The sequence below is a fragment of the Tachypleus tridentatus genome, chromosome 13 (assembly GCF_004210375.1).
Source record: "Tachypleus tridentatus isolate NWPU-2018 chromosome 13, ASM421037v1, whole genome shotgun sequence".
Classification (NCBI taxonomy): Eukaryota; Metazoa; Arthropoda; class Merostomata; order Xiphosura; family Limulidae; genus Tachypleus; species Tachypleus tridentatus.
Window position 1 is genome coordinate 230622907 of NC_134837.1, and position 23002 is coordinate 230645908.

General features: G+C 33.9%; 2 long non-coding RNA genes across 2 annotated transcripts in view; one reads left to right on the top strand and one right to left on the bottom strand.

Moving 5' to 3' along the window:
• LOC143238694 (uncharacterized) overlaps window positions 1-19408 on the bottom strand; it is a 43767-nt gene extending 24359 nt beyond the window's left edge. The window contains exon 1 of the long non-coding RNA XR_013020715.1: window positions 18920-19408. This is a non-coding gene — a long non-coding RNA (uncharacterized LOC143238694). The remainder of the gene's footprint in view (window positions 1-18919) is intronic.
• Window positions 19409-19551: 143 nt separating this feature from the next.
• Window positions 19552-22015, top strand: LOC143240671 (uncharacterized). Its single transcript, XR_013021873.1, has 3 exons — window positions 19552-19740; window positions 20164-20271; window positions 21602-22015. It is a non-coding gene; the product is annotated as an uncharacterized LOC143240671 (long non-coding RNA).
• Window positions 22016-23002: the final 987 nt, after the last annotated feature.

Genomic DNA, 23002 nt, shown 5'->3' on the forward strand with positions numbered 1-23002 from the left:
CCCCAGCTGGTGTTGCAAAATACCATGTATGCAGTGCAGTGCAAAATTACTACCCGTATAACAATGAGGATGTTTGTTTAGTCGAGAAAACAACAATTAAAAGAAGGTTGCAGACCTTGCTTTCTGAGCATCTAAGTGATTTTTCAGTGAAAAATTTTATTCTTTTATCAGAATAGTGGTAGTTCAATCAAACAAGTTAAGAGGTTCTCTAGATAAAAGACTTCTATGCACTTACGCGTGTATGAGTTTGTTTGTTTGAAATTAAGCACAAAGGTACACAATGGGTTTCTAGCGGTGTAAGTCCGCAAACATACTGCTGTGCCACTGGGGACACGTGTGTATGAATCCTCTATGTGCAGTGAGAGTGTGTGTTTTCTTAGAGCAAAGTCATATCGGGCTATCTGCTGAGCCCACCGAAAGGAATCGAATCCCTGATTTTAGTTTTGTAAACCTGTAGGCTTACCACTGTACTAGCGAAGGGCTGCAATAAGAGAGTTTTCACAAGTACATAAGTTGTATTACATGATTAATCAATGGAATAATTCTTGATTCATAAAACCAGTTGATATTCTTTTGGTCATCTGTTTTCAATATTATCTTTTCTCAATTTCGATCTGTTATTTCATTGTATTAAAGTAAACCTGCCCTTATCACTGCTGCATTTGGAAGAAGTTAATAGTGAATCAATTCTATTTAATGTTTTTGTATATATTGGTGTTTTTTATGTTGCCCATTACATTATGGACTGGTCTTACTTTCAAGTCGTCAGAACTCTTAGCTGAAGAGTCATTATTTCTTGAGTAAAGCGCTGATGAACAGCAAAAACATTAATGAGTAGAAACACATCTTGAGAGGCAACTAGGCCTACACTGGCGTATATGATATTTCCCCAACTGTATTTCTGGTCAAGCACAATTTCTCACTAATAAGGAATTCTTGTTTTTGAATGTGTTGTTTTAACAAGAAAAAAAATACTAATACATACACATTAAAAGCTTTTCTTTCCTTTGAATAGATTGCCATTACAAAACTCATTAACCCTAAATATCCTTACTTTATATCTTCTCATATAAGAATATTTCTGTAGTTTTGAAGCAAACATAATAAAACAAAAAGATTATCACAAACAGTTGTTGCTATTTGAAATTAAGTACAAAGCTATAAAATGTGCTGTCTGTGCTCTGCTCACCACGGGTATCGAAACGCAGTTTTTAGCGTTTCAAATTCGCAAACATACCGTTGAACCAATGGGGTCTCAAGAACAGAAACATTGCATACAGAAATTATAGAAAATCTTCGGTTTGTGATTTGGTTCTAAGTTCTGTAAACTTTCCATTAGGATTATTTGTTTTCCATTATGAGAGCTTCCAAATGTCATTTTTTCAGAAATCATATGTTACTGGTTATTCAAGTGTTATTTACTTTATATTGACTTAGATAAACAGGAATCTTTTGTATCCAGTTACATTTAGGAACTGGTTATTCCTTATTTGGAGACTAAAAAAGATATTGATGTGAATTTGTTATGATTTAGCGAATTACAATTTTTGACTATCAAGAACTTTTCTGTTTAAATTTTTAAAAGGTTAGAAGATCAAGATATCAAAGGCGTGCGGTCCGTGGAAGCAAGGGAAGAAGTGATATTCCAATATATGTGTAAAAAATTGATTTTAACTATCGGGTAAATATGTCGTTATAATTATGAACTTGCAATTGATTCATACGAAAGCAATCCACTATGCCGTACATTTCTACTCTTACCAACAAATAGTAGGATTGATTAGCAATGTCGAGAAAACCCAGAAATAGGACTGATTGTCACATTACAGTGCTCCAAGGCTGAAAGGACAAGCATGTTTTGTGAGATATGGATTCGAACCTGCACCCCTCTGATTGCGAGTGGAGCGCCATCATCACGTGATCATTCAAACCTTAGACATTACCTCCTTTTCCCTTTAGTTAATGTTCAAATTATTTTATATTATGGTGTGTTTTTTACTATTCTTAGAGTGAATGCAGTGAAGCACTCGATTTAGTTGCTTTACTTAATGTTCTCTCTCCATAATCCCCAGTTACTTTTATAACTAATCTAAGAGGGGTCCAGAGCTAAACACAAAGCACTTTTAAGACACTGCCCGTGGTATGCGAGCATGTGTGTTGCAAACTTGTTCCTACTAATTGAGAGGTATGAACACAGTTTCAAGTACCAGGATCCGATGGTATGGAGCTGGAACACAAAATCAGATGCCAGTTCGTTATGTTTGATTTGAATGTCGCACAAAGCTGCACGAGGGCTATCTGCGCTAGCCGTCCCTAATTTAGCAATGTAAGACTAGAGGGGAGGCAGCTAGTTATCACTACCCATCGCCAACTTTTGAGCTACCCTTTTACCAACGAATAGTGGGATTGACCGTCACATTATAACGCCCTCACGCCTGAAGGGCCGACATGTTTGGTGCAACCAGGATTCGAACCCGCGACCTTCGGATTATGATTCGAGTCCCTTAACCACCTGGCCATGTCAAGCCGTTTGATGCCAAACTCAAGTTCAACAATTCTGGGAACTTTCTTCTGAAACTCATTATGTCTAGGTAGTTTTCTTAGTAGAGGGGCTGTAACATACAGGTAAAGATATCCCTGAAACAGCTATGCATATTTATGAAGAACTTATTAGCTCTAAGCCTGTTATGCACTTTGCATAAACTTAAACAAATTCTAAAGTAAATTTAAACTCAACATGGTTAATAAATTAATTTATAATTATGAACAAATAAATAAATAGAAACCATTTCTCACACTTAATACCATTGCGTTTCTGTTAGTCCCTCGCTGGTACAGCGATATGTCTACGGATTTACAACGCTAAAATCAGCGATTCGATTCCCCTCGGTAGGCTCAGCAGATAGCCCGATGTGGCTTTACTATAAGAAAATACACGTGTTTCTATTAAGTTTCTTGTAGTTTGTAACTTGATGTTCAGTGTTATTTGGCACATTTGTAAAAAAAGGACGTTTAAAAACTAAGCTATGTTCTTGCCTTCTTGTTTTATTACTTCCTATCGCGTATTTATTAATTTGTTTATTAAGGAATAATTATTATAACTGCAAAAACGACTGAAGAAAGATGACCGTGTTTACTACGGTATTTTATTAACACATTCATAAGGGTCAAACGGCTCGTATGGGTAATAACACTTTTATTGATAAGGAGAGAATAACGTTTCGACCTTCCTAAGTCATCTTCAGGTTAAGAAGATCTCGACGGCCCGGCATGGCCAAGCGTGTTAAGGCGTGCGACTCGTAATCGGAGGGTCGCGGGTTCGCGCCCGCGTCGCGCTAAACATGCTCGCCCTCCCAGCCGTTGGGGCGTATAATGTGACGGTCAATCCCACTATTCGTTGGTAAAAGAGTAGCCCAAATGTTGGCGGTGGGTGGTGGTGACTAGCTGCCTTCCCTCTAGTCTTACACTGCTAAATTAGGGACGGCTAGCACAGATAGCCCTCGAGTAGCTTTGTGCGAAATTCCAAAAAACAAACAAACAAACTCAATACCTATACCAGCCGTTCTGAGATACATTTTTATTTCAAGTGGGTTTCTCGTCATTAAGTAGTTAGAAACGTTTATTTGCTAACTCAATCATAGGAATAGGAAATGGAAACCAGGCCTAATACTTTCCTTCGTGTTTTTTTATTTATATGCTATTTCTGAAAATAAATATTCAAAAATCAAACACTCATTTTTGTGCTGAATGGTTATTAACACACTTTTAATAAGTAGGGATTGGCAAAACTAATCATCGTCCTAACGATTATGTACGTTATAAACACAATAATTTTAAAACAGAAAACTAGTTTACTGTTGTTTTTGTACTCATGATAATAGTAGAAAGAAATAGAGAACAATTGTGTAAGTTGTATTTCAATACGTTCATTAACACACTTTTACCAGAGATAAACGGTTAGAAAGCAAGTTATGACTTCTTAAAAAATACTTATTAATACTTTATAAAGATAAAATCACATCAATATGTAAAATGTTTATTACATTGCTATTTCTGGACGTATTAATTTGTAATACTTGAGGACGTTTGGTAATTAAAACAGTTTATTTATATACTTTAAGCGGTATGAAAAAGTTCAAATAAAGACCTATGTTTGCCATTATGTGTTTATTTACCCAACTATAGCTTTTTAATTTTGAAGTGTGTGTTTGAATTCAAATACTGGTCTTATATTTATTTAAATGGTGACTTAACTTTTTATTTCATTTAACAAACACTAGAGACTAGTTTAGTGTTAAGTGTGAGACTTTAATTTAATTTACCTAGAGGTGAAAAGCTTATAAGAGATTTGGAATAAAGTCTACACATTAGTTTTATCAGTATAACACACACACGTGTTCTTTTTTTGTATATAAATAAAGGTATGTTCATTATCTATACTGCAGAATTTTGCTTCTAGGTGATTCTGGTCGGAGATGAGTTCCATTATGTTGTATGGTATCGTTCAATGCTCCTGTTAGTGCACTTAACTAACACTGCAGAAAAACCATTGCACTGAAAATGTTACAAAACCAAACCCTGTTCTTGCATTAGCATGTGTATTATTATCATAACACAACTAGAAAAAAAAAGTTTAGAAGCTGAACCTGGTACCTGTCACCGTTTGTTTACTACGCACTTTCACTGGGAAGCAATTGTTAAAACTAAATAACCTGACTTCAGTCGGTTTAAATCAACCAATATCGTTTGAAAAAACACGGACAGAAAGAAAACTTGCTATTCATGGTGTGTTTATTAACATGCTTACTGTGGTAAAAAACAGTTGACAAGAAAGTTCCTACTTTTCATTGTTTGTTTATGAATACAGTTAAAATAAAATAAAATATATATAGAAACAAAGATCGTGCTTTTCACTGTTTGTTTGTTAAAAAGTAATTAAAACAGAAATAAACACTTAAATGTTAAATACCCAGAGTTACCATATTTTGCTTATCAATACATTTATAATATGATAAAACAGTAAGAAATAAAGACTCTTGCTTTCATTGTGTGTTTATTAGCATGTTTTACTTAGATGAAGTAAAAAACATGTTTACCATAACCTCTTTAATAATATAGTCACTTCAGGAATAAATAAGCAGAAAGGAAACCCTGTGCTATTCAATGACTGTTTCATTAACATACTTATAAATGTTTGTATAAAATATTAGTTTAATTTCTATAGTTAGTTTTAGCTTAAAATGTGTGAATTGGAAGCTGTAGTAGTTTTAAAGCTATAACAATAGAAGCATTTGAATATCTCAGTAAATTAATTTTTAGGTTAGTTTTTGAATATGAAAAGTTTATACTTATTTAATAATTTTAGTAATTTACTACCCTGTATCAGTAAACAAACATAGAACTTTTTATAACAATGTCAATCATAATACTTAACTGAATTTTTGCAGGGCATGTTTTTTTAATTGGCAATACATTTGTAAAAATTGGAAATCTCTGTAGCTGTTGACAGACATGTTGGACAGCGACAGGTATATTCAGTTACAAGATGTAGATTTGTACTTATTCCAACTAGAATTTTCATACATCATAAACTCGACTAAGAAAAACTATAGTAATACTTTGTACATTAGTAACACTTGCAGATATGTTAATTGTATTCTTATACCCAATTATCAATGTTTCCTTGACAGAACTGAACAAGTTAATTCACTAGAGCTATGAAAAGAAAGAAAACTGTATGATTTATAACCAACATCATTCATTAAACATTCTTAGTTTAAAGTTTGCAATAAAATAGACAAGTTCAACTTAATAAACTTCCATTTACAAAGACGAATGTTTAAAATAAGTAATGATATAAACTTATTTCAATTTTCCACATTGAGAACATTGTGCAATTTCAATACGAAATTCATTTCATTCCAGATATAATTCAACAATATTCTTGTTACAAATTATGAGATTAGATGTTTAAGAGAATATCATGACCTTTAAACTTATAACCATTAATTATTTAGGATATTGTTTATTGAACAGCTTTAATGTCATTAACATAATAAATTTTACTTACTTTTAGTTTAATTTCCTTCTAAGTATTATTATTTTTGTTGAACTTTTTCATTTCAAAGACTTAACGTGTTCTCGTCGGCTTTTACAGAAGATTTAACGAAAGGTATGTCTTCTTGCAGCCATATATATGTGTTTATTAATGGGATTTTTAGAAATAAAGAGAGTGTTAAGATTTTAGACAAACCATACATCTATATGTGTTTATTAATGGGATTTTTAGAAATAAAGAGAGTGTTAAGATTTTAGACAAACCATACATCTATATGTGTTTATTAATGGGATTTTTAGAAATAAAGACAGTGTTAAGATTTTAGACAAACCATACATTATATTTAATACGCTTATTTTTATTTGTATCATATTCAATTTTTCTTTCATTTTTCAGTTGTATTATAAAAACTGTTACTGCTAATTCGACCCAATTTTAACAGTAGCATTTATCTTAGTAAATTTATCACAGATGCACCTTGTTTCTAATACCACGCACTAAAAGTGGCTTAATGAGTTTTGTTTGTATAAAGGCTTGTTAGAAGCAGTTGCAGAAAACCAAGTGTGTTATATTAAAGTTACATTTTTTCACGGACATTTGCTTCAACAGTAGTAGTTCAAGCCAAGAACTAGTGTTTTCCTGTTCCATAGATATTGCATACTGTATATCTACATATAGCAATCTCTTTAACAGTATTTATTTTACTATTTAATATATCGAATGTCATTGCATATTAGCTTTATTTGTTTTTAGCATACTCTTATTATAAAGCTTAATTTTAATATTCATTTTAATATATGCACTTACGACTAACCCAAACTTTCTAAGCTGGACGCTCTTGTAATATAGTATTAGAATCACAGCCGAAAACATTGATAATAGCTAAGATACACAACAGGTGAAATAACGCGTTCTAATATTTATAAGTAGAAACGTAAACGGGTGTGTTTATTTGCTACTTGGGTTGGCCAGTGGGCAATCCGGGGTGTGTGACCAGCAGGTCACAAATCCTCTCCGCCTTGACCCTTCCGGTCAATGGGAAGTCGAGTGTACTTCTACTAATGTTCTAATGTTGCCGGTGATCAACTAGTTCCTTTGACATCTGTCCGGAACTTTGTTGTGGTTGTCACGAGAGATGCCAAAAGAGGTCCTGAAGTTGAGAATTCTATCTCCCTTTTCTGAGTGCATAAGAGACTCTCTGATTCTCTGGCGTGCTGATTGCTGCCAGCAGACCAAAGCCATGGAAATTGGTTGAAAAGGGAATATGAATTGCAGATCTTCTTGCAAGCCAGTGCAGCTACTTCAAGCCACATCTTCCTCTTTAGATGAGACCTAGGTGCTACTTCAAGTCTTGTGTGGCATAGAGAACATCTTTGTTGATTGGATGGCTCATCAGTGAAAGACTACTTCCTTGTAAGGATATGAAGTCCATGATTTGGATTTTGCCTAGCCTTGGCAAACGGCATGGTTCTTTGTGATGTTTGTCTGTCCTTGATACGTGGGAATCCAGTGAGATGATGGAATACTTGCACTGTAGTTGATTTGGTGTGACCTATGATGATCCTGAGACACGCATTCTGCAGCCTTTCCATCCTTCCAAGTTGGTTGTTGCTGAGTCGTGCCAGGGGTAGTGCATAATCAACTACTGAAAGCAAAGGCTTCTGTACAGCATATTCAAGTGACATTCCTTACACTTTAGCACTAGGTGCACTGTCACAGGCCATATAAAGGTTGGCCATAGTGAGTGGGCTTGGTAGTCTGTGGTCGGACACTCTCATTAACTGGATTTTCCTGTTGTGGGTGTTGTATGCTTGGCCATCCAGACGTTTCACTCTGATAGTGCTATCTATCCTGCTAGCGATGACTAGTCCACTATTGCCTAACAATCTATTCAAAATCCATCTTTACAGATCGATATCAGCATTGTCTTGAAGCTTGGTCTCCTGCAGAAGTATCAGGTCGAATGCCCCAATTACTTTCTCCAAGATAAGTTTGTTTCCTCTTATCTTCATAATGTTGCAGAATGCAATCATAAAATATTTCATTCTCAGTCTTTCACACTTTCCAATGAGTCGTCTCTTTCCAGCTCTTTTCCCAGGCCTCTTCTTCCTAGGACCTCTTTTCCTTCTCTTACTTCTATTTACTATTCTTCTATTGACCATTTGGGTCATCTGTCCAGGCACAAGCACACCGTAGCGTTGTCCAGCACCCGCATGGGCGCTAATTCTCGAGTTTATTGTATCTGTAGGCGACAAGTAACTGTCCACTTGTTGGAGCACTGCCCCTAAGCCCCATACGCCCAATGGAACAGGTAGACAGAGACTGGTCAATGCCTGTTGCCAAACCTGGCGACTGATCAATGGCGCTAAATAACACACCCACCGTCGTAGACGAACCCTGGCAGGTATCCTTACGCCGATATGGCCACCCTTACAACCGGTGACTGCCACCTACCGTATTGTGTCTGCTGGTAGCAGCATCAGCAGTTGGAGTGTCCTCTCCAGGACTCAAGTTGAGCCGCAGGTTGTTTAGAAGAATTCTCATCCACCGGGAGGACAGTCACTCCTCCTCCTCTCTATCATGGATAAAAATCCTAATCCACAAGGCAGAAGAAGTATTTAACCCATAGTTGGGTCTTGAATGGTGGATATCAGGACGTGTCCACGCACTGATGGGTCATGCACATCGTACCTCTGGGGCTCAAGATGCTCCGAGATCTCTTGCAATTTAGCCTGAGGCCGTGAGATGCCAGTTACTGTGTGTTGCCACGAAGAGGCACTGCAAGAGTTCTGGTGCAGAAAAGACTTTGTACTAGCAGAGGGAGACTTACATGGTCCGCTCCCCTTTCCACCTACACTAAACTACACTACGCCCACTACCCCACTAGTTGCATCACTACACCCTGTGGTAGCACAATCTATACAGATTGTCAGATTAGTTTTTAGTTTCACTCCATGTCTGTAGTTTTTTTTTCTGATAGGAGACTAATATTAAGTCTCCTGAGCTAAACACCTCATGACATATTAGAATTACAGCCGAAATCAGTCAAAGTATTATATACATTATAAGTTTTCGCATTATGACATTACATAGCCCTACTTGGACTTGCGTATAAAATTACTTACCTAATTTATTGAGTTACGTTTAGCATGGTTAATGTGGATAGTTTGCTTTGATCAAAAAGTATAAGTATACTGCTGAGATTAACAACTCCAAGATGAAACTTTCATGTGAATCATGATGAAAATAAAGATGTACAAATTTTTTTCCAACGTTTCTTACGGTTTGTTCAATTAGTCCTATCAGTGTGCAGTTTAGTAACGCTAAATGTAAGAAAAATGTATATATAGAAAGTTATGTTTAAACAAACAATTATTGATGTCTAAAGGTGTTAATAACTGCATATTTGACTTACCCATAATTGTTAACAACTCCATATACCTGATTTATGAAAATACGTTAACAGATCTGCATATTTGACTTATGTATAAAGTTCTAACAGCTATGTTTATCTGACTTACGAAAAAGTGTTCACGACTGTTATCATAATATAAAAATCAGCATCGTATTTTGTAAGGTTTCTAAGAGTCGTTATTAGATATATATCTACGTTTAATTTTCACTTCTGTTCTGAACATTTTCAATCTAATTATTCTTGTATTCCACATTTCAAAATTCTCACATATCCTGCTTCGTATGTCTAAAATTAGTCCCTTACTAATTTGTACATCTAGAATGTGATGAGCTCCTATATTTCACATCTATCCATAAGTTACGAACTCCTTTACTTCACTTTTGCAATATAGATATTTCCTGTTTTGCGCACCAACAACGTAGCTACTTTCTGTAGTCTATACCGATAATGTATTAACTTACTGTGTTTTAAGTTTATAGTGCAGTTTAGTTACGTCCTGTTCTTAACATCTAGAATCAAATTTATTTCTGTTCTACACAATTATAATGGTGTTTCTTTTTCTTTCTGTCTTGCACACCTATAGTGTAGGCATTTCCTATATTTAACATCGACAATATATTAACATATTATCTATATTGTAAGGCACTTCCTGTATTTAACGTCGACAACATAGTGAAAACTTCTTGTGTTTCGTATCATAGTTATTTATTTTCTGTATACCTATAATGGTTTATGAAATAATAACAAAACGTATATAAGATATAATGATTTTTTTTTAGATTCTGCAAAATTCAAACTTGTGTGGAAACGATGTCCTCTTTTATTTATACACCAGATGGTGGGTTCTCTACTTCCTGGCTGTGTTTTTCCGTGTAAGTGATGTTATTAAGTTTAGCACATGGTTCTAGAAGTAACAACGATATTATCTACTTTTTACAACCACCTTACACTTAGAACAGCCTTAGGAAATATTAGCTAAGATAACATTTTATGTAACTGGAAAAACTTTTGTTCAGCTATGTAATTCTATGTCTGCAACGAACAATTCCAATCTAGTTTACTTCGAGATATTAGCTGAACAACTTTCGTTTCATGCATTATTACATCAACAACTGCAAGACATGATAGGGTAAAATGTCAGGTAAAAAGACTTGTGCTTCACAGTTAGTTGCTAATAGATAGCCCTTACGGCTGTGGTTAAATTATTTATGCTGTGAAGCCTTGGTATAAAAGTGGGGGGAAGGGGCTTAATAATAGTTCATGTTCTACACTCAGTTTTTATGGAGGTCATTGACACAAAATACTTTTACCATAATTAAAATATAGTTTTATAACTAAAGGAATTGAATACTATTTTGGATTTTGAAAAGTTTTTTTTGTAGAATAATACGTTTCCACTTAATGCTAGAATCTTTGAAATGATTTAATTTGATCGTAAGAAAACATCTGATTTTTTAAAAGTAAAACAAGTTCTTATCAACGCTAGTAATAATTAACGGAAACATATTAGTTAGTATTAGATGGAATCTCAATGACTTAATTTGATAAAACTGAGATATCCTGGTTAAAGAAGAAATAGAACCATTTATACAAAAATACAATATTTTCTAAAGTTTATATTCTGACTTGGTGTATTGGTTGTTTGAAACATTTCCAATGTAATTCAAGAGGTGGTTTGTTTTTTCCACCGGCATTTGATTTGTTACTACTTTTATGATTTAAGCTGTGTTTTCCTGTACACAAACAAAAATTAAAGAATACATTTTTAGGCTGTACAAAACAACAACAATAAAACTCCACTTAATAACGTCATATGTTACCAGATCATATCACATCATTACAACCTTCAGAAATGTTTGGTAAAACTAGCGTAATACTAGGAACAGATGTGAAACAGCTCGAAATAATCCTCGTGTTTGGATACTATGATCCTAAAAAAAGAAAGAAAACAGACAAGGATATAGGCTAAATAATAACGGGAGTTAACTGAAATATCTAAATGTTGGTTTGGCTACTTGTCAGAATATTGCGTTTCACCGGATATCTATATTGTGTGACCTTAATCCATAGCGCCGTCTGTTGTTGAAAAACAAGCTTTATTCTTAATTAATATACCACAGAAATATTCTAGTAGTGCACGTGTTAAATGAATGTGTGGTCCTTGAGAGTAGTGCGGATAAAACGCTGAATGATTAACGTCAACTCCACTTATTGGGGCAATAGATCTTGAAGGCAAACTAGATTTCCTGAGAGAAAACTGAGATAAAAAAAATAGTTTCTATTCCGTTTATTTCTCTCAAACATTTTTAAAGTTTAAATAAACTTCTATAAGAAAGTGCTTCAAGAATAACATTTTATGTTTATCACAAAAACTTTTAGAAAGCTAACAACTCGAGTCTCATTAAACGTAATACTAATAATCTGCTTTTTTCCTTCTTGGATGAGATGCTGTATTCAATAAGTTATCGTGTAAACAGTGTCTCACGGTTTCAGCAGTTGGAAGATTTCCTATGCAACAGTGTATGTTGCTAAACGACAAAAGTCAAAGACATGCAAAGTATGTTAAAACGGTGTATACATATATAGATGTCTTTTGACGATAAAACAATAAAACTTATGATATTTCATCAAACTATGCTCACTGTTTTGCAGTTCATATTTCGTTACTGCAGCTATTCGAAGCAGGTTAATGTTAATAAGTTTTAACGACTGAATAATTTGTTAATTCTATATAAATAAAGTAAGAAAGAATGGCGTATCTTGGTGTTCTGAGGAAATGAACAGGTGAAGGTTGCATTATGATGTAATATTTTATATGTAGATCTTAATATGCTGACCAAGAGCGTAATTACAAGAGCAATTGATACATTCTACCAAAATGATAACCTAACTCTCGGATTTCATCGTATTTCTTATTTTCTAGTCTGTATTGCTTCGAAAGTGATGATCATGTACTGACTAAGGTATTGTACCATCATTACTGTAGTGAGCCCTCTAGCTGCTCAACTGTTTATCTGATGGGTTATTACGCTAAAAGCTGGTTTTTCTCTACTCATGTTAGGCACAATACACATAGATTTGTACTTAGCAAATAAATCTTCTAACCAAAACGGTATAACATAAAACTAGCTAATTAAGAAACAACAACTATTAAAACATTTCTGATAAAAATCATTTGTTTGAAAATTATTAAATTTAATTTTAAAATATTATTATTTCATATAGCAAACCTGGAGCCAAGTAATGGAAACCTGAATCCTCTTCTGATTGTTTAAGAAGTAATTCATATAAATCGAGAATGCAAGCAATTAATAATTCAAGATAATTACGTCATCACTTGGCATCAAATATAAAATACTTTATGCTAACTACATAGCAACAAGAGCTTAAAGTTAAAATGCTCCTGTTAATTACAAAGTCAAACAAGTTAAAAGTTAAAAATACTAAGATTAGCCATCGGTCAAATTTACTAAACACTAAAATAGCTAGTTAACCGCATAGTAACATCAGCTAAACGCCAAAATACTATTTCTTAAACGCAAAGGCAAGTGATACAAACATTAAAACTGTTGTCATGATCAGTTGGAAAAATATTTTGTTTAACACCATTCGAGTAAACTTAGAAGAGATTTCGGTTTGAAATATTATTGAATAGTTCGAGAATATAAAGTTTTGTTTTTGTGCTTTCCTTCAAAATTTAGTTGGAGATGTTATTATTTACGATTTGAAAACTTTTACGTAAGTGTCATTGAATTTTCTTATGAAGAGAAATGTATAAATAGGTTTTCAAAGTTGGTTCTGAGCTTATTTTTGAATGCATACCTCGGAGTTAAAACATTTATTGAACTACTACCAAACGCTTTAGAAATTGAGTCTGCGAGCTGCCTACAGTAGGAATTGAGTAAATGGTGCCTTATGTAACACGTAGATTAAACGACTGGATTAGAAACTCTAATTCAGACACAGTCATAGCTTGTTCATAACTGCTGACTAGAGAAATAGCAAAGATCAGCAGCTCCAGTCGCCTATGGTATAACTATTCTTAACCTAATAGAAGTATTAACCAATAAAGTTACACCAACACCACAACCAAAAGGGTAGAGTGTGCTCCGTGGCACGTAGGGGCTCAAACATTAAACCTTCAAGACCAAAGCCTGGCAAGCTAACCACTAAACAACGTCTGACTGTCTAAAATATACAAAACATTCAACTAAACCATAAGACGTCATTATTATGTATAACTTTGAATTGTGGTTGAAGTGGACCAACAGCCTTAAACGGTTAATTATTTTGAGTCGTTTCTTGGGTCATTAATTCTGCTTTATGGACCAAGTGAATATATTAATGCATGATTCGTCTTAAATTAGAGTTGATGTGTCTGTTCTGTCAACTTCAGTTAATGGATAGGCTGCTAGCTATAGCAACGATCGCTATTCTATCGTCATAGCTTCACCGTAAGTACTTGAGGGCCTGGTACGATCCAGGACTTTGTAGAGAATTCAGGGATTTATAAAACTTAATTATAAGTTAACTAGAATAAATAAACACATCACATTCCCTTATAAATATAAATAGCACAAAGTAATTTGTACAGTACCAAAGAAAATATCACTTATCAACATCGTTCAATATCTGAGACTAATACAGATCTACCCCTTCCCCCTGGTTCAACGGTACGTCTGCAAACTTTTGATACAACGATCGGGTTGACCATAAACCAAATCACTACAAATACGCAATAAATTCATCCTCCAAAGATAATCAAGTATCAGTAAATACAAGATACAGGCCTGGTGATTAGGGCACTAGATTTGCAATTTTCAGCTCGTGGGATCGAATCCCGCTTGTCTACCATGCTTTCTTTGTTTGGATAGAGAAATGATATATATATAGCGTTGAACCCCATTATTAGTTGGTGATGAGTAGTCCAGTACTTCGTGTTGTGTATGTGTTATTTCTTAACCGACTTGCTTTTAACCTCGTACTTCATAATTAGTGACAACTAGCAAAGATACCTTGAGTAAATTTTCAAGAAAAAAATCAAACAAACAAATATCAGAAGATAGTTATTACAATAGATCTAATGCACTGGATTTCTACGAAGAAGTAGTTTCGAATCTCCCCTATTAACAACACATAAACAGTTCTTAGGGGCTCTCGGAGGGCGGTAACTGGTTAGAAGTTGAACAGTAAAATATAACTAATTAACAATTAGTGTATGGTTATCGAAAAATTAGTTATTATTTAATGAATAAACTCTTGTTACCAGATATCTAGTAATCTTGCCAAAGATTTATATTCGTCGCCACAACGTAAGTACTTAAACATTAAAATGGTCCCAGTTAATTGTAGTTCTACTTAAAATAAAATATAAAATGTCTTAAGCAAACACGAAGATACAATATTTAAACATTAAAATGAATGCTGTTAACCACATTCGTCTTTTTCATTGAGATACCTACATGCAGGCGTTGTCCATCATGGCTTTCTAATTCTATTGTCTCTAAGGCTCGTCAATATATCTGTGTTGTTATTCACGGTTCCTAACAATTTTGTGAGTATATCAAGCATTTTTATTCTTTATCTTCCTACACTTCTCATTCCTTCTATCTTCCTAGTTATTACTGTGTTTCAACTTTTTTGTTCTCACCACATCCTCATGAAGGCATTTCCTCTCTATCCTGTCTTCATGATGATGTTACGTGTTGCACTAACTTATACAGATCACCAATACCTTTCACTACTCTTCTTCTTTGTCCATGCAGCGCTCTTATGAACCTGTTTCAGCTGCTTCAAGTGGTGTCTGAACTTCTTAGCAAGTAGAACCTTGTAACCTGAATACTAGTTCCTTCATGAGACATAGGTAAGTCTACGGATTAGTAAAACTAAAATTCTGGGCTGGATTTCCCAAAATAAACATAGCAGATAGCTCAATGTGGCTTTGCTCTAACACAAGTAAAAAACATTTCCATACCTAAGGTTGATGATGGTATGTCTTTCAGCTTTAATTATCGGTCTTTTTTTTCTATACTTCTGAGAATCCTTTCACTATAAATTTAGAAAAGGTTTGGGTAAAATACACTCTTGTATAACACCTTGTTTTATTTCTTGAAATTTTCCAGTATTCATTTGTTATTTCTATGGCTGTGTTTTGCTTCCAGTACATATTGTTTATGATTCTAATGTCATCTTGACTGCTTTTCTAACGTTACCTTTCATTATGAATGGTTCTTTTCTATTTTCTGTATTATTGGTTTTTTACTCTTGTCATCATCATATAGTTTTTAATATATTTTGATCCTTTGTACGGTTTCTGTTTTGTTTTTTTCCATAATAATGTTTTCCTCCTTTGTCTCCATGCATTTACTTAAGGAGTATCACTTTTTTCAGTAATATCTGTTATTTTTAGTATGTGTCTTTTTATGTTTTTAGCATACCGAACTGAATCTCTTTTTTATCTTATTCTTAAGTTTATTATATTTGTCATTACTTACCTTTCCTTGTCTTCTTTCCACAAGATTAAGTACTTCGTTTGTCATCCACTCATTCCTGTTTTCTCTCATTTATTTTGGATTTTTTTTATTTTTACTGAATTGCTGAAACTTTATGTTGTATCCATTAATATTCTATAATTCAATGTTTTACAAAGTGTGATAAAAAACTTTAAACTGCTGCTTTGAATTTTTATTTCCTAATTGTATCACGTTGTAATATATCCATGTCTAATTCACTTAAGGTTGGTGCTTTATATATGTATATATATTATAACCATACAATTTTCAAGCCATAAACCAAAACACATTAACATGAAATTTTTATTTTATTTTAAAATACGTTGCACATTTTGTTTAAAAAAGAAAAGTATCCTAGGGTACAAGCTACAACACTGGATTATAAAATGTATCCTAAGTTTTGGAGGTGATTGCAGGGACAGAACCCACATTGCGGTGGGGTTGCACCATCTATCAGTCTTAACCTTTAGTGAAATTAAATAATTCATATTTAAATGAAGTTAAATGAATAAACAAATTCACGAGAAAGGACTGCGTTAAAAACAGCAAATCCCAACCTCTGATTACTTATATTATAACCATAAAATATTCAAGCCATAAACCAAAACTCATTAATATGATTTTTTTAATTTAGTATATGTATATCTACAGATTCACTTGAAGGGGATCACATACTGGTACGTAATAATTAATACGAAGATAAGTTTTTGCTTTTTGTAATACAACTTTGATGCTCTTGTTGATTAAAATGTAATCAATTTCATTTATAGCACGATCTTGTGGATTGACCAAGGTACACAGACGCTTTGATTATCGCTGGTAGATTGTAAACGCAATGATCATCTTGTGTTTTTGTCCATTCTATCAGATTTTCGTTTTTTAAATTTCTCGATCCTAATCTATATGAGCTTACAACATCATCTACTTGACATTTTTAATTTAAGCATTAAACTTTCTAAGTATAATTAAGATGTCTCGAGATTTACAATGATATTTGGATTGTTCGTATTTTTAATAAAATGTTTTATAATCTTCATTTGGTTGATCTGTTTTCAGTGCATAAACTTATATGATAGAACGGCCTTTAATTAATTTAGCAAGTAGAATTCCGTAAAATATGGCCCAATATCCATTATTCATTTGCTCTGCCTTGGTCCAAGATTACAGCAACTCCGTTCTCATGTTTAACTCTGCCTAAGAATAAAATTCTGTGTTCATTTATTATTATTAATATTGCTACGGTCCCTCTCACTTCATTTATTTTTAATGTTTGTATTTCATGTTTGGTAGTGTCTGATTTTCCTTTTTGAAAAAGCGTTCGTAAATTCCACATTGCTAGTTTAATTTAATTTTTAAAGCGAACAGTAACTTGGTGACAGTCTAGTATCACCAGTTGCACAGAGATGCCCCTACCGAGCGAAATGATTTTGTTGTTGGGACCATTTTTCAAGCTATCGCATCTATGATTTAACAACTATTGGATCATAATGTTCTTGACAAATACAACGGTGGTTTGCAATTATCTTTTGTGGAATTTAGTTAAAGTTTAATCTTTTAGCCTTTGATAAAGAGTCTTATCCACAAGGCAATGAGGTTCTCACCACCCAGTTCGCCATGATGTTTTGAAAATGACCTAGAACGTCCTCTATGATCACCGTAGGGACCATCAGGTAAATTACAAGCACACTTCACTCGATCCCAACAATCCATTACTTATCGTGTTGCCCCTCTCCCACTACATGGACTTGGATATTGTTTTTTTTTTTAAGAGAGGCGTTAATCACATAGACACGTTAACTAGGATAAAATTGTATGACTTAATTCGATAGATCTCTTAAGTAAAAGTTCGTATAAATTATGTTAATCACGTTTTATACTTTAACTCAGGTTCACATTGATTGAAGTTGTCAATACAAACATGTGAACTCAAACTTAAAAGAATTTACGTTACTAATATAATTACTCGACCCAAAAAGAAAATTGAATTGCTCATGATAAGAAAGAAATTCTGCCCTCTTAAAAAAATGAAATATTTAGATTTTGTATAATATTTAAGGTTCCTGTTCCACTTCAATCACAATTAAAAGAGTTGTGCTTCATACTAACATTTTCTGGCTTAGTTTCATATTTTATCTTTCTGATATAGACAGGCGTAGTTTAGTGGTTAGCTTGCCCGACTTTGGTCTGGAAGGTCCAATGTTTGAGCGCCTACGTGCCACGGAGCACGTTCTACCTTTTTGATAGTGGTAGTGGTGTAACTGTATTGGTCAATACTTCTATTAGATTAATAATAGCCATACCATAGGCGACTGGAGCTACTGACCGATTGCTCTTCCTCTAATCAGCATTTACGAGAACCAGTGATGGCTGTGTATGAACCTTAGGGGTTATGATCTACGTGTCGTGTAAGACGCCGTTCAGTTAAAAATACCAACATTAATGCTTATTTCAAGTAGTTCACTAGTCCAGTTTGGAAAGTGTTCCTTTTTTTTTCTCTGAACCTCATTGGACAGTATTTCAAGTCAATGTTTTCACCTCAAGGTGGCCAGTTACAAACAGAAATTAATTAAACCTTATAAACCTTTCTTTATAACGAAATCCAATGACATTAATATGTAAAAGTGTAAATAGTATCAGTTCTAACTAGATTTCAACAGCACACAAACTACGGTATCATAGTTGAAACCAATCCTCATCTTTTTAAGTCTACACTGCAACAGATTGAACAAAACGCTCTGTTCCTCGTGGGAAGTGAACTTATTTGTGCTGCCTATAAAATATTTTTATTCGCTGTTTATTTGAACAGAAATGTAATAGCAGGTAGAAGGTATATGATCACTGTCTGTCAATGAGAAAACAAACGCTTTCCTTTTGCTATTCTGTAAAATGTCGCATAGTTTTTAAATTTAGGAATGCATATTAGTTTTTACTTACAGCAATTCACTCCGTCTCATGGCTTTTCTGAGTCCAGTTTCTCGATGTTTCACGTCTCACGAACGTTATAAAAGTTCACTCGTTGAAAGCTACTCTTATGATATAAGTGGAAACATTTACTACACTGTTTTTTTGTTTATTGTTAAGCACAAAGCTATATATTGGGCTATATGTGCTGTGTCTACCATAGTATCGAAACTCAGTTTTCAGCGTTTTAGATTCACAGACGTACTTCTCATCCAGTAGAATCATCATCATTACATTAACGCGTTTTATAATTAGTACTGCACTAAAACTAGAATACCAATACTCACTTGTTTATGAAAACATGCAACAATAGACATTATTAGACAATGCATTTACGATTATGGGTCACGTTGTACTACATATTATCTCCATTCTAGAAGTTAATACGTCGGAAAATCTAAACCTTAAAAAAAAAGTAAGGTATTTAGAAGCGTCGCACAACCGCAAGGGTTTAGAGTGTATGTGTGCTGAGTGTAAACATAAATACTCAAGGTCAGAACGATTCTAACGAAGGCAGTAGTTCCGGGAAGCTCCGGGAGGAGATTTGTCAAAACGAAAACAACAACAAAAACTCTAAAGACGTATACACAGAACATAAGGATAATTTGTTCTGTAAAAGTCATCTCCAAGTGATGAAGTGAATTTTACTTTGATAGTTACTACAACACGTTGTGTATAACAATACAACATTTGGTATCTTCTTTTTCCTGATAGTGCTTTCATGGTCGGCATTTTGCTCTAATGATGACGCAATTGAGAAAAATAAGGGATTTTTTTATCCAGCTGTGAAACTTGTAGGTGCAAAGAAATAATTTTTTTTTTCTTATAATGTCACTAATACACTAAGTGGGCGTTCATTTTATTCTGCGAGTCATATCCTGAAGGGTATTTTATTCTGATAATGAGACCAATACAAGAAGAGGGAATTTTTTCTAACAGTCATATCATGAATAGCATTTTGTTCTGATAATGAGACTAATACTTGAAGAGGGAATTTTTTCTAACAGTCATATCATGAATAGCATTTTCTTCTGATAATGAGACTAATACTTGAAGAGGGAATTTTTTCTGAGAGTCATATTCTGAAGAATATTTTGTTCTCATAATGAAACCAATACTCCAAGAGAGATTTTTTTTTTCTGACAGTCATGTCCTGAATGGTATTTTGTTCTGACAGTTACAGCTAAACGGGGGCTTGTTTTTTAATTTTTTTATAGTCATGTTTTATTTTGATGATGACACCAATGCAAGAATTGAAGCCTTATTTTTCCAGCAGTCATTTTCATAGTGACATAACTACACACAGTGCTGGATCATTTTCTATGGTAAGGATGTTACTAAAGGGACGGGATGTATTTTGTTCTTATAACAACAACAAATATTGGCTTGATTCTTTTAGTCTGGTAATGATTTCACTGGATATGATGATTCTGTGATTTTCAAAATAATGTTATCACATTTTTTAATGAACGTTCTAAAGTATTAGTCTGAAATATGATTATTAGGGTAAGAGCAGCATTACTGAAGAGAACAGTAATTTGTTTTTTTTTTAATTTCGCACAAAGCAACTCGAGGGCTATCTGTGCTAGCCGTCCCTAATTTAGCAGTGTAAGACTAGAGGGAAGGCAGTTAGTCATCACCACCCACCGCCAACTCTTGGGTTACTCTTTTATCAACGAATAGTGGGATTGACCGTAACATTATAACGCCCCCACGGCTGGGAGGGCGAGCATGTTTCGCGCGACTCGGGCGCGAACCCGCGACCCTCGGATTACGAGTCGCGCGCATTACGCGCTTGGCCATGCCGGGCCAAATTACTGAAGAGAACAGTAATTTGTTTTTATTCGTCTACCTACATGGTAGTATTTTACTGTAATATTTTATTGTGATTTTCTTTCATTAAACTAAACAGTTACTGGTTTAATATAGTTACGTTATAATTTACTAATTACACGATGCAATGAACAATACAGGTTTTTCCAGTTAAGGCAGAGTATTATTAAAAACACATTGCTTTGGACTATGATTGGTTTGGTAGTTATTGCTACGTATTGCTTATCAGAAAATTATGTTTTATTGTTTAACGTTCTATCAAATATCACTATATTTTCTTAACACTGAGATTTGTGTTTTGTTTTATAAGAGGAAATATCTAAAGTTCTATGTATATATCATAATATTTTTAATAATGCAGCTACATTAAAAAATAACAAAAAGGAAATCAAGTTGACTGATAAAATTCAGTCTTTCATTCAACAGTATTTTGATTTTCATCTAGAGTTATTGTAATCGTATTTACTGGTCGGAACTGAACCAATAAAAACTGCTTTTATGTTCCAAGTATGATTTCATGTTGAATACAGAAGAACAGCGTAGATCACTATTTAGTTACTATGTTTAACGTGACATAATTTTAATTTATGTTTTAACACTATTGCTGTTTAATCTCATATGGCGTACAATGTTAACAGTTTTTGACAACATTGTTTCTCGCTGATACCCTTTAACACCATGTTTAACAGAACATTGTGTGCAGACTATTGAGTTATTTGTTGTTTACGTTTGGTTTAACGGTAGTTTTGAGCTCAGCATATAATTGGTTAATATAAAAGTATTATTTTATTGTTTTAAATGTTTATTTCACGTCCCTGGAAGATTGGTGAAGTCATGCACCATACAGAATCGTCCTTGGCCGACATTTCGGTGTTTGATCTTTCCACTCTACTCACCGAAATCACGAAATCAGAGCGCCTTACGGGGCTCGGCCGTGACACCAGGGGGACAAACCCCACCTCTTTCACTCACGACGTGGCTGCCAAGAAAAGACGACGTCCTTGTGAAGAACACCATCTTTAATACAGCCGAAAGACCAAACAGCGAGGCCACTTTAAACTCGTGAAGGCCACGTGCGAGGGATTAATACACACCCGTTCTGGGAGTGACGAAGTTGGATAAGATAAAACAGAAGAATAAGACATTTTGTTTTATATTCAGAAAAATAAAAATACGATAACATTATAACACCTGATCTTGTTAATAAGAAAATCATGAATCGGTACAAGTAGGCTATAAAACTAGCCACGCGACTAAGGTTTGTTTTTTGTTCCGAAAAGCTTTGGGATCCAGAGATTAGGGTTAAATAAGAAACAAACACAATTCATACTTATTTAGATGAAAAATACTTTAATAAATTAAAAGCATATACAAAACTGTAATTTAAAAAAAATGGAAAATAATTAGACTAAACATCAGCAAGGTTAGTTAGATCTTTTACGTGTAGTATTTGGACGATTTTAACTCAGTAAATAACACTTACACAGGGATACATTTAAATTCGTGTTAACCATTAAATCTCTGACTGTTTAGTTAATTTCAAGCTCTAATCCACCAACAATATAGTGACACGACACCATAGCTCGCGGATCCAATTTAAATCAGGCAACCATGGCTGTGATAGTTTTGTTTTCACAGGTGACTGTCATGTTCCTAATTTCTCAAGATAATTTGATAGTAACTCACTACTGAGAAGATAAAGACTACATTTGCAACAACTAAATGATACAAAAGCTACAATCGGGCGAACAATAACAAACTCACAGTTTTAAACAAAATAATATAAAATATATGAAACATAATTATACTTCAAATTCAAAATTGTAGGATTTTAGTGCTAAGTTTTTCTAAACTGTAAAACTACTCACGATTCACGGAATGTTTAGGTTTATAAGTTTTAACTACTTTGAAATTTTACTAGGTGCTACATTTAAACTCTTTAAAGTAGGAATGTTCATAATGTGGTTGTTTGGCATTTTATAGCGCAAAGCAATTGGGCTATCTGCGCCAAATAACCGATTAACAAAATAAAAGTAAAATTCTTAAAATTCGTAACAAGGAATCATGTTAAAACAAAACAAAGTTTAATTTTTGATGGAAAGCTTGAATAGCATTAAAAAGTCAATGGCCTTTAAAAAACCTAAAGCATTTGAAAGGTGGGCAGTGTCACTATTGCTAGTGACACTGTCCAGCGTCAGGGGTAAACCTGGGGACAAAACATGT